This window comes from Trachypithecus francoisi, unplaced genomic scaffold, assembly GCF_009764315.1.
Source record: "Trachypithecus francoisi isolate TF-2019V2 unplaced genomic scaffold, Tfra_2.0 Lachesis_group6, whole genome shotgun sequence".
In the NCBI taxonomy this organism is placed as follows: Eukaryota; Metazoa; Chordata; class Mammalia; order Primates; family Cercopithecidae; genus Trachypithecus; species Trachypithecus francoisi.
This window is the reverse complement of record NW_022681471.1, coordinates 24,798,313-24,808,326: the sequence shown is the minus strand read 5'-3', so window position 1 is coordinate 24,808,326 and position 10,014 is coordinate 24,798,313.

Sequence of the window (10,014 nt, the reverse complement as noted above, 5' to 3'; positions counted from 1 at the left end):
TTTTTTAGTTATTAATCTTTAAAAAAATTTGAGATAAAATTTACCTAAAGTGAAATGCACAGATTTTCAGTATATAATTTAAGTTGCTAAATGTATACAGCCAGGCAAACCGGACCCAAGTCAAAATACAGAATATTTCCATTACTTCCAAAAGTATCTTCATGAACTCAATCACCAACAACCTTTCGATTTTTATCACCATACACTAATTTTGCCTGTTCTTGAAATTCATATACATAGAATAATAAATAAATTGTGTCCTGTTTCTTTTCAGCAAAATGTTTATTTGAGACTCACCCATGTTGTTGAGTCTATCAGAAAGTTTATTTTTTATTGATGAGAGCTATTCCACTGTAAGGCTGTGTCAAAACTTGTTTAACCTTTACAGGCAATTGGGTTGTTTTCAATTTGAACCTATTATTAATGAAGCTACTTATTATGGACATTCTGGTACAAATATATTTTGGAACATATGTTTTCATTTCTCTTGGATAAATACCAAAGAGAGGAATTTCTGGGTCATATGGCAGATGAACAGTTAAATTTGTAAATATCTGTAATAAAGTTTTTCCAAAATGGTTGTGCCATTTTACAGTCCCACTAACATGTGAGTTTCAGTTACTATATTATCCTCACTGTAAAAGAATATCTTTGCCATTTTGACATAGGAAACAATTTCTTAGAGAGGATACAAAAGCACTATATAAAAGTAAAAATAGCTAAATTAAACGTCATTGATTAATTTTAAAAATTCATACTAAAAGACACCATTAAGAAAGTCAGGGCCGGGCGCGGTGGCTCAAGCCTGTAATCCCAGCACTTTGGGAGGCCGAGACGGGCGGATCACGAGGTCAGGAGATCGAGACCATCCTGGCTAACACGGTGAAACCCCATCTCTACTAAAAAAATACAAAAAAACTAGCGGGCGAAGTGGCGGGCGCCTGTAGTCCCAGCTACTCCGGAGGCTGAGGCAGGAGAATGGCGTGAACCCGGGAGGCGGAGCTTGCAGTGAGCTGAGATTGCTCCACTGCACTCCAGCCTGGGCGACAGAGCGAGACTCCGTCTCAAAAAAAAAAAAAAAAAGAAAGTCAGTAGATGAGCTACAGAAACCTGGATAGTCTGTCAGTGTGTGCAGGGGAAAACGGGGCTAATAAACTTTAAGGTGCTTACTGAGTAGGAAGGATATATTCCTGGAAAGAGAATTCCTGAAAGAAAAGGTGTCTATTCCTGGAAAATCAAATGGTTCTTTTCATTACAATGACAACCATAAAAACTGTTGAAGTATGATATAGAAGCAAAGAGTAGAATGGTGGTTGCCAGGGCCTGGGGAGACAGGGAAATGGGAAGTTACTATGCAATGGGTATAAAATAAATAACAAGTATATAAAATAATAAATAAAATAAATAATAAAGAATAAATATATACATGTTGAAAGAACAAATAAAAAGTGTTGATGCCATAGTGAGTTGAGTAGATTACATAAGGTTTTCAAAATAGTGATGGAAAATAAATATGTTCTCCACTGATACCATATTTGAATCTTCAGCAATTTCAGCTACAAGGTTCAGAGATGCAAGACTACTTTTAAAAAATTCCAACTGTAATAATATTTTTATATAAATTACCTATATAGAAGATTTTAATAAAAAATATGTGTGTTTTTTGCAACTCTTTCTTATTGCACATTTTATCTGAGTATTGAAATAATATTTCATCTGTAAATCTAATAAAAGTATTCTTATCTCAAAAAAATTAAAAAATTCCTTCAGTTTATCACTTTCAGTTTTTGTACGTGTTATTTTAAACTGTCTCAGCAATACTTTGATTTTTTCTGATTTATGTATCTCCATTTTTAAAATAAAGAAATTGAGATAAAGAAAATGGAGATATTTGTGGAAGCTCACAAATATCTCTTCCTCCTGTGAGAAGGACTTTGTTCGTTGTGTGGAATAGCACTGCTTCTTAAGGCACAGCAGGCATGAAGCAACATCATATTAGAATGACTTCTGCTCAGTGAGCTGGTGAAACAAACAAGAGACTGGGATGATGAAGCAATACTTGGGGATGATAGAGAAGAGCATAAGCAGAAAATAATTCTATTCTGTATCCACCAATCCCAGTTGGAGTTACTCATTTAATGGAGGCAGTGGGAGATAACAAAATAAAAGTTGCTATTAACATCTCTCAGGGTGACAATGGAGTGGATAGTATTTACAACCAAGTTCCCACTGATGGTGTCTAGTCTCCACATGGATATTTTACTTTTGTCAAATTTTAATTCTCAAGTAGCAGCACTGTCTGTAACATATAATGTATAGCAGCTGTCGCATCAATCAAAAAGCACAATCAAAAGCTACTTGGATCTAGGAATTACTTTTTCTTTGTTTCATATGAGACCTTGAGCATTCTTTTTTGAAAAATGTAATCCTGGGTTTTATAATCTGTAAGGTGATGATAACAACATCTAAAATTACAGATATATTATAAGATGAATAATATGATAGAATGCTAAAACAATAATTCTACAAAGGTAAGAGATTACTAAAATCTCTCTTACTCTTTCCACATATATTTATGATTTAAATGTGTTGTATTAAAATTTTAAGGAATATTTTACGAAGATTTTATTTTAATTATATCTTAAATGATTTTCTTACATCTAAATAACCACTAGTACCTAAAAGCAGAATCACATTCTGCACTCTTTCATATTTAACATAACTTTTAAATAAACACATTTTTGAATGCTATAATAGAGAATATTGAGATTTGCATATTTTTAACATATACTGTGGATAATTCATTCATGTGCTACAGTTCCATGCAGCTAATACTCTGTTTTACAGAAACAATTGTATAGTTGTACAACAATATGTACATATTTTAAGGTGATAGTAAATGGGAATCATTTTGCCACAGCAGTGTTAAAACCTGTGGCCTTCAGTAATGACAGTAAATGAACACGTGATTGAATAACCATTCTTCTTTCTACACAACATGGTGTATAGAAGAATATTTAGCATCAGTCAAATGTCAGGGGAAATCTGTCTTGTCCTCTTAAAAATAATAACCTGGATATAAGTTGTAAAAAATTGTTAAAAACAATCAACAGAATGAAACAACAGCCTACAGACTGGGAATGAGATGGAAGAGAATAAAATCTAGTATTTCAGCCTATTGGTATAGTAATAGAAAAATGTATCACTGCTGAGCAGTATTCAGGAGCAACATTGTAGCTTAAATGTAAAACTAAAAAGAAAGAACCAATCTGGAGAATATATTTAAGCTATATACACACAATGTTGCAAACAAATAAGAAATGATATGTATTGAAAATCACATGGACCTTAAATATATTTAAGCTATATACACACAATGTTGCAAACAATAAGAAATGATATGTATTGAAAATCACATGGACCTTAAATGCTGCTTCATTTTTATGGTAACTCAGAGAGGCGAAACCAAGTGAAAAAGCACTTAGTCTCCACAGTTGCTTGTGCTCATCCAATAAAGCTGTGGATCCTACTTCAGAAGACTGTGCTTTCAGCAATAAAACCCCCTTTCCGTAACAAAAAGTTCAATCATTTGATCTTTTATAATTATGACATAAAATATTACTGTATATGCTACAGGTTTAATATGAAATTAGTAATTCCATTCAGAAGAATTGTTTCATAATAACATGAAAACATGTTGAAAGAACAATTAGGTGAAATTTGGAAAACTAGAGAGATTTTAGGAAGCATAACTGTGTGACATGTGATAGGATCTCTTCTTGTCTCCCCCAAATTTTAGTTAATATCTCCATTTCTCTTCAAAGTTTGATTTAAAAAGTTTATGTTGTCATGCATTTTCATACACTGCCACATATAAATTCACAAAGTCCAGAAAAGAATCTACCAAAGGCAATGCAAAATTAGTCGTACAACATAATAATCATCTAAATGTTTCAATCTGAGGAATTACTATTCAGTAGCATTTATTAAATAAATTGCAAATATCCAGTAGTTGTAAATTTTCTAATAACATTTTCATCCATTTCAGGTAACTTAAAGATTAATGGTGACATAATAACATATTATTTAAGAACACAGACTTCATTTTATTTCTTTTTTATTAACATATAATAATTATATGTATTTATGGGATATATATTATATTTTGATACATGCATACAATGTTTAATGATCAAATTAGATGATATAGTTTGGATGTGTTTCCCTGCCCAAATCTCAAGTAAAATTGTATCATTAATGTTAGAGATGGGGCTGGTGGGAGGTGATGGGATCATGGGGTGGATTTCTCATGAGTGGTTTAGTACTCTCCCCTTGGTACTGTCCTCATGATTGTGAGTGAGTTCTTGTGAGACCTGGTCATTTAAAATTTAAATTTATTTGTAGTTTGTCTTTCAACAATAGGGAATATAAGATGCTTATATAAGAATTGTACTTTCTAATTTTGTATATCTACTCCCCTCCCCTTATTCAACAATGTCTTGAATACTACTTTGCAAAAACCTGATAAGTACTTGGTGAATATAAAAAAGAGCACATTGTTTGGAGATTTCCAGTCCAATTGAGACTAAATACATAATAGGACTGAAACTCTCACAAATTTGTTTATTTTAAACATATAGGTGGGCAACGGCCAAGCCCTGCCTGGCCTGCATAATCCTATGTGGAAAATTAATAACAGAATTATATATATTCTATTAATAAAAGTATATATTAATATGTATATATATGTATATATATCAGGCAAGAGAAATCAAGGCAAGAGAAATCAGGCAAGAGAAAGAAATGTATATATACATATATACACATTATGCCATCTATACATAATGCCATCTATACACAATATTTTGGATGACTATTCCACTGTTTGTATAGATGGTATTGTTTTGAAATGGGGTCTTGCTAGGCTCTCTAGGCTCCTCTCAAATTCCTCAAATTCCTGGGTTCAAAATTCCTGGGCTCAAGCAATCCTTCTGCCTCAGACTCCCAAGTATGCAGCATGTCATTTTAAAATATGTTACTTACGGAAGTATAACACTGAATTAACATTATGAGGTTATGAAGGAGTTAGAAGAAACAAATATGACGGACAAGATTAAGGAAACACAGCAAACCACCAGCTTCAGTCAAGGGTTACAGAGGTTACAACTGTAACAGGTTAGAGAAGGAAGAAACATCATGGAAGAAGAGGAATAACACAATAGAGGAAGCTGGTTTATACAGTATGCTATTTAAAAGATTGATTCTGCCACATCTTGTCATATCATTTATGTTTTAAGACAAGTATTCAGCCACTGCCTTAAAGGAAATAAATGCACTATTGTAATCTATTTAATCCATGATTAATCCACTCGGTTGTGTGGAGTGAATTTTTTTTGTCTTTATAGCTTTGTGTCTGTGCATGACTTCTAGACTTTTCATTCAATTAAAACTAAGAGTAAATTTTTCTATATACAATTATTACAAATTAGAGGACAGAATACCCCACCAATTTTATTTCTTTCTTTTGTAAAGGAATAGATAACAGAATGTATTCAGAGATGATTTCCTATTTATGTATTATAACCCTTCTTTCCTAGCTCTTAAAGATAAATGAATTATTTTTATTCCACAATAATGGCATATTCATGTTTACTTCATTTGAAAAGACTGCGCACACTTCCTTTTACAAAAAGCAGGCAGTAGACTGGGTTTGGCCCACATGCTCTAATTTGCGGATGACTGGTTTAAGCCACACTGCAGGTTTAGCCAATTGCCCTCAAGGGCATTTGACTTTACAGGACTTATCAATGCCCATTCCATTCAGATGCCCCTTCCTTCAGAGGGACTACTGTAAGGGTTTCAGCTATATTTATATCTGATTAACAACAAATATTTTTAGTAATTTGCATTAGAATGAGTTTTTTGTGGGTGAAATTATTAGTTTGTTTATCATGACACATGTTAGAAATCAATAATGAGCTTCAACTGGTGGTATCTGGGGTAGATGTTACACATTTGGGGGTACTGTTCATCCCAAAATGACCACACGGTCCAAAGCAAAATACAGATACAAAATAACAATGCCATTTTTTCACAGATACAGAAAAAACAATCCTAAAATTTTCATATGGAACATTAAAAAGCCAGAATAGCCAAAACAATCCTGAGCAGAAAGAACAAAGCTGGAGGAATCACACTACCTGACCTCAAAATATATTACAAGGCAATAGCAACCAAGACAGCATGGTATTAATATGAAAATAGACACATAGGCCAATGGAACAGAATAGAGAGCCCAGAAAGCCAACTTATTTTCAGCAAAGGACCCAAGAACACACACTGAGGAAAGGACACCCTCTTCAATAAATGGTGCTGGGAAAACTGTCTATACATGTATAGAAGAAAAAAACTAGACCCCTATCTCTCACTGTATGAAAAACCAACTTGAGCTGGATGAAAGACTTAAAGCTAAAACCCAAAACTATAAAACTACTAGAAGAAAACACAGATAAAATACTTCAGGACATTGGTCTAGACAAAGATTTTATGGCTAAGGACTCAAAAGCACAGACAACTAAAACAAAAAAGAGACAAATGAGACTATGTTACACTAAAAACTTCTGTACAGCAAAGGAAACAATAGAGTGAAGAGACAGCCTGTTTTGTGGGGGAAAATATGCGCAAACTATTCATTTGGTAAGGAACTAATATTCAGAATATGTAAGGAAATCAAACTAATCAAGAATAAAAAAGTAACCCCATTAAAAAGTGGTCAAAGGACGTGAGTGGACAATTCTGAAAAGAATACATACAAGTGGCCAATAGGCACATGAAAAAATGCTCAACATCACTGATCATCAGGGAAATGCAAATAAAAACCACAATGAGAAACCATCTTACTCCGGGTCGAATGGCTATTACTAAAAAGACAAAAAACCACAGATGCTGGCAAGGAAGTGGACAAATAGAACCTCTCCCACATTTTTGGTGGAAATGTAAACAAATGCAATGACTATGGAAAACAGTATGAAGATTTCTCAAAAAACTATAAATGGAACTACCATACAACCCTGCAATCCCACTGTATTCAAAAGAAAAGAAATTAGTATATCAAAGCGATACCCACACTCACTCACTTATTACAGCACTATTAACAATAGCAAAGATACGGAATCAAACTAAGTGTCCATCAATGGATGAATGGATAAAGAAAATATGGCACATTGGCATATAATTCAGTCATAAAAGCAAATGAAGCCATTTCATTTGCAAAAACATGGATGAACATGGAGGTCATTATGTCATGTAAAATAAGCTAGCACGGAGAAACAAATATTGCATATACTCCCTTATAAGTTGATCTCATAGAGGTTAAGAATAGAATGATAGATAATGGAGCCTGGGAACAGTGTTTGGCTGGGAAGAGGGGATAAAAAGAGGTTGGTTAACAGGGTACAACATAGAGGTAGATAAAAGGAATACATTCTAATGTTCTATGGCAAAATAGGGTGACCTATTGTTAACAACAATGTACTGTGTGTTTCAAAATAGCCAGGACAGAGGACTTGATATGTTCCCAACAGATACAAATGATAAACACTCTAGGTGACAGACACCCCAGATACCCTGACTTGATCATTACATAGTCCATGCATGTAATAAAAGATCACATGTATCCCATAAACATGTACAAAATTATATATCAATAAAAAATCAAGCCATGTCCTGAATGGACAGGGAGGACATTCTGCTAAGTGAAATGAGCCAGACACAGAAAGGCAAATACCATGCGATCTCACTTCTATGTAGAGTCTAAAAAAGTTTAACTCATAGAAGCAGAGAAGAGTATGGTGGTTACCAGGGCTTGGAGTCGGAAGAGGGTTGGGGAGATGTTTGTCAAAGGATACAAAATTTCAGTTAGGCAGGAGGAATAAGTTCAAGATCTCTATTATTTAACGTGGTAACTACAGCTGGTAACTACATTGTATTCTTGAAAATTGCTAGGAGGGTAGACTTTAAGTGTTCTCATCACACACACACAAATGGTAAGTATGTGAGGTAATGAGTATGTTAATTAGCTTGATTTAGCCATTTCACAAGGTATACGCATTTCAAAACCTAATGTTGTATATGATATAGAAAATCTTTATTTGTCAATGAAAAATGAATTAAGATATCAGGCTATTTTCCACCATGTCTGAGAGTCTATGCCCAACTCTCCTTCTTTCTGACTGCACTGGGATTATATATAATCCCAAAGCACTGGGATTTATAGGCATGAGCCACCGTGCCTGGCCCTGCCTTACTGCTGTCAATTGCTGAGTGCACCCTCACAGTCTCAGTCTTCTTCACCATACTTTGCTGGCTCATTCCTCTTCTCAGTTCATTCACTCTCCTTGGCGATTTCGTCTGCTGCTGTGTATGGCAAGGCCTGAAATTCCATGTGTTGCCTTGACATCATTGAGCTCCACAGGGCCCCAAAGGCCTAGCCAGGATTTCCCCTGCTGTCATCAGATATGCTCCTTACACATTGGGAAAGTCTCCTCATTCAGCTTGTTCCCACATCAGCCAGATCAGCTGCACTTCCTCTGGTCCTCAACCAAATGAGATTCAGTTCTCTGCCAGACTGAAGCGATTAAAAACAAAACAAAACAACAACAAGAAAACAATTACATCTTTCCGCAGGAACAAGAAGGTAGGCATGCCATCACCATGTGACTAAAAAGTGTACCTCCCATAGGACTTGCTGGTTCACTTTGCTCCTAAGTACAACCCAGTTGTGGTCTTGTGTGTTGTGCCATGTCCTCCTCCCAGGGTGGTGAGTATATGAGACCAACAAACTGCTGCCAATCTGATCTCTCCAGTGATGGGTAACATGTGTTCAGCCATCTGAAGTTATTTAGAGTACCGAATCCTTCCTTCAACAATGGGGTGAATAGGAGGTGATCAGAACATACTGTGACTCCCATTTTGTCTTTTGTGCAAGGATGCTGAGATCATTATATCCAACATTCATCTTTGCAGAGTCACTGGCTTTGCAAGACGTTAATAGAAGTCACTTCTAGTTGAGGAGACTAGGAAGAGAGGGCATTGGCTTACTTTCATTCATTTCTAGAAATCTGCAAATGAGAGGCACTATTTTAATACCTCCTTAATATTTATCAAACATCCATTATGTGTCTAGCATGCATTCATCATGAATGGCTTTTTAAATTTCCCACAAAAGAGTACACATACATTCACGACATAGATTTGCCTTCATGCATGTTAGTCATGCTATGAGAGCGACAATTCTCGGACTTACCAACAAGCTCCCTAATACCATTGTTTCTTTAAAACATCACTTTTGTCCAGTAACTGTTTTTATGGCAACTGAAGATGGTTCATGAGCTCAGGTCTGTGAAATCTACCAGTCTTACCATCACCCAGAAACACCTGGCCTTATACAGTGCTAGAGCGGCCTGGTGAAAACTCAGTTGTAGCATTACAGAGGAAACAGAAGCCTGCAATGTTGGAGGGTTGCTCTATAAGATATAACTCAAGTTCTATACTCACAAGAAACCTATGGTGCCATTCTGCAAAGCCAGGATGGGATAGAGAGTGACCCCTCCCACTCTTATACCCAAAAAATGATTCACAGATTTTCTCTATTCCTTCTCCCCAAAATAGGAATTGGATGGTCTGGAGGTTAAAATATTTGAGGCCAGATGCCTCTCCCATGGAACATATTCACAGTTCCATTATCTTGGAAACCCACACTTACTCCTTGTCCCCTGCCCATTTTCAGGTCTTTGGGTAACAAGAGTGGGAGTTGAGAAGGATTGTTTGTGATTGCCTTCTTTACCAGGCCTCCATTGTCAGGCAACTCTTTGCAAGATGGGAAATAGTTGGCACCAGTTGTTTTGGGGGCATTAGCCAAGTCAGAAACTGGACAGAGTTCCACTTGAATGTGCTGCTGCTCTAGTTTGGATAACTTTACTGTCTATGTATATATCCAAGTACTGCTTGGCACAG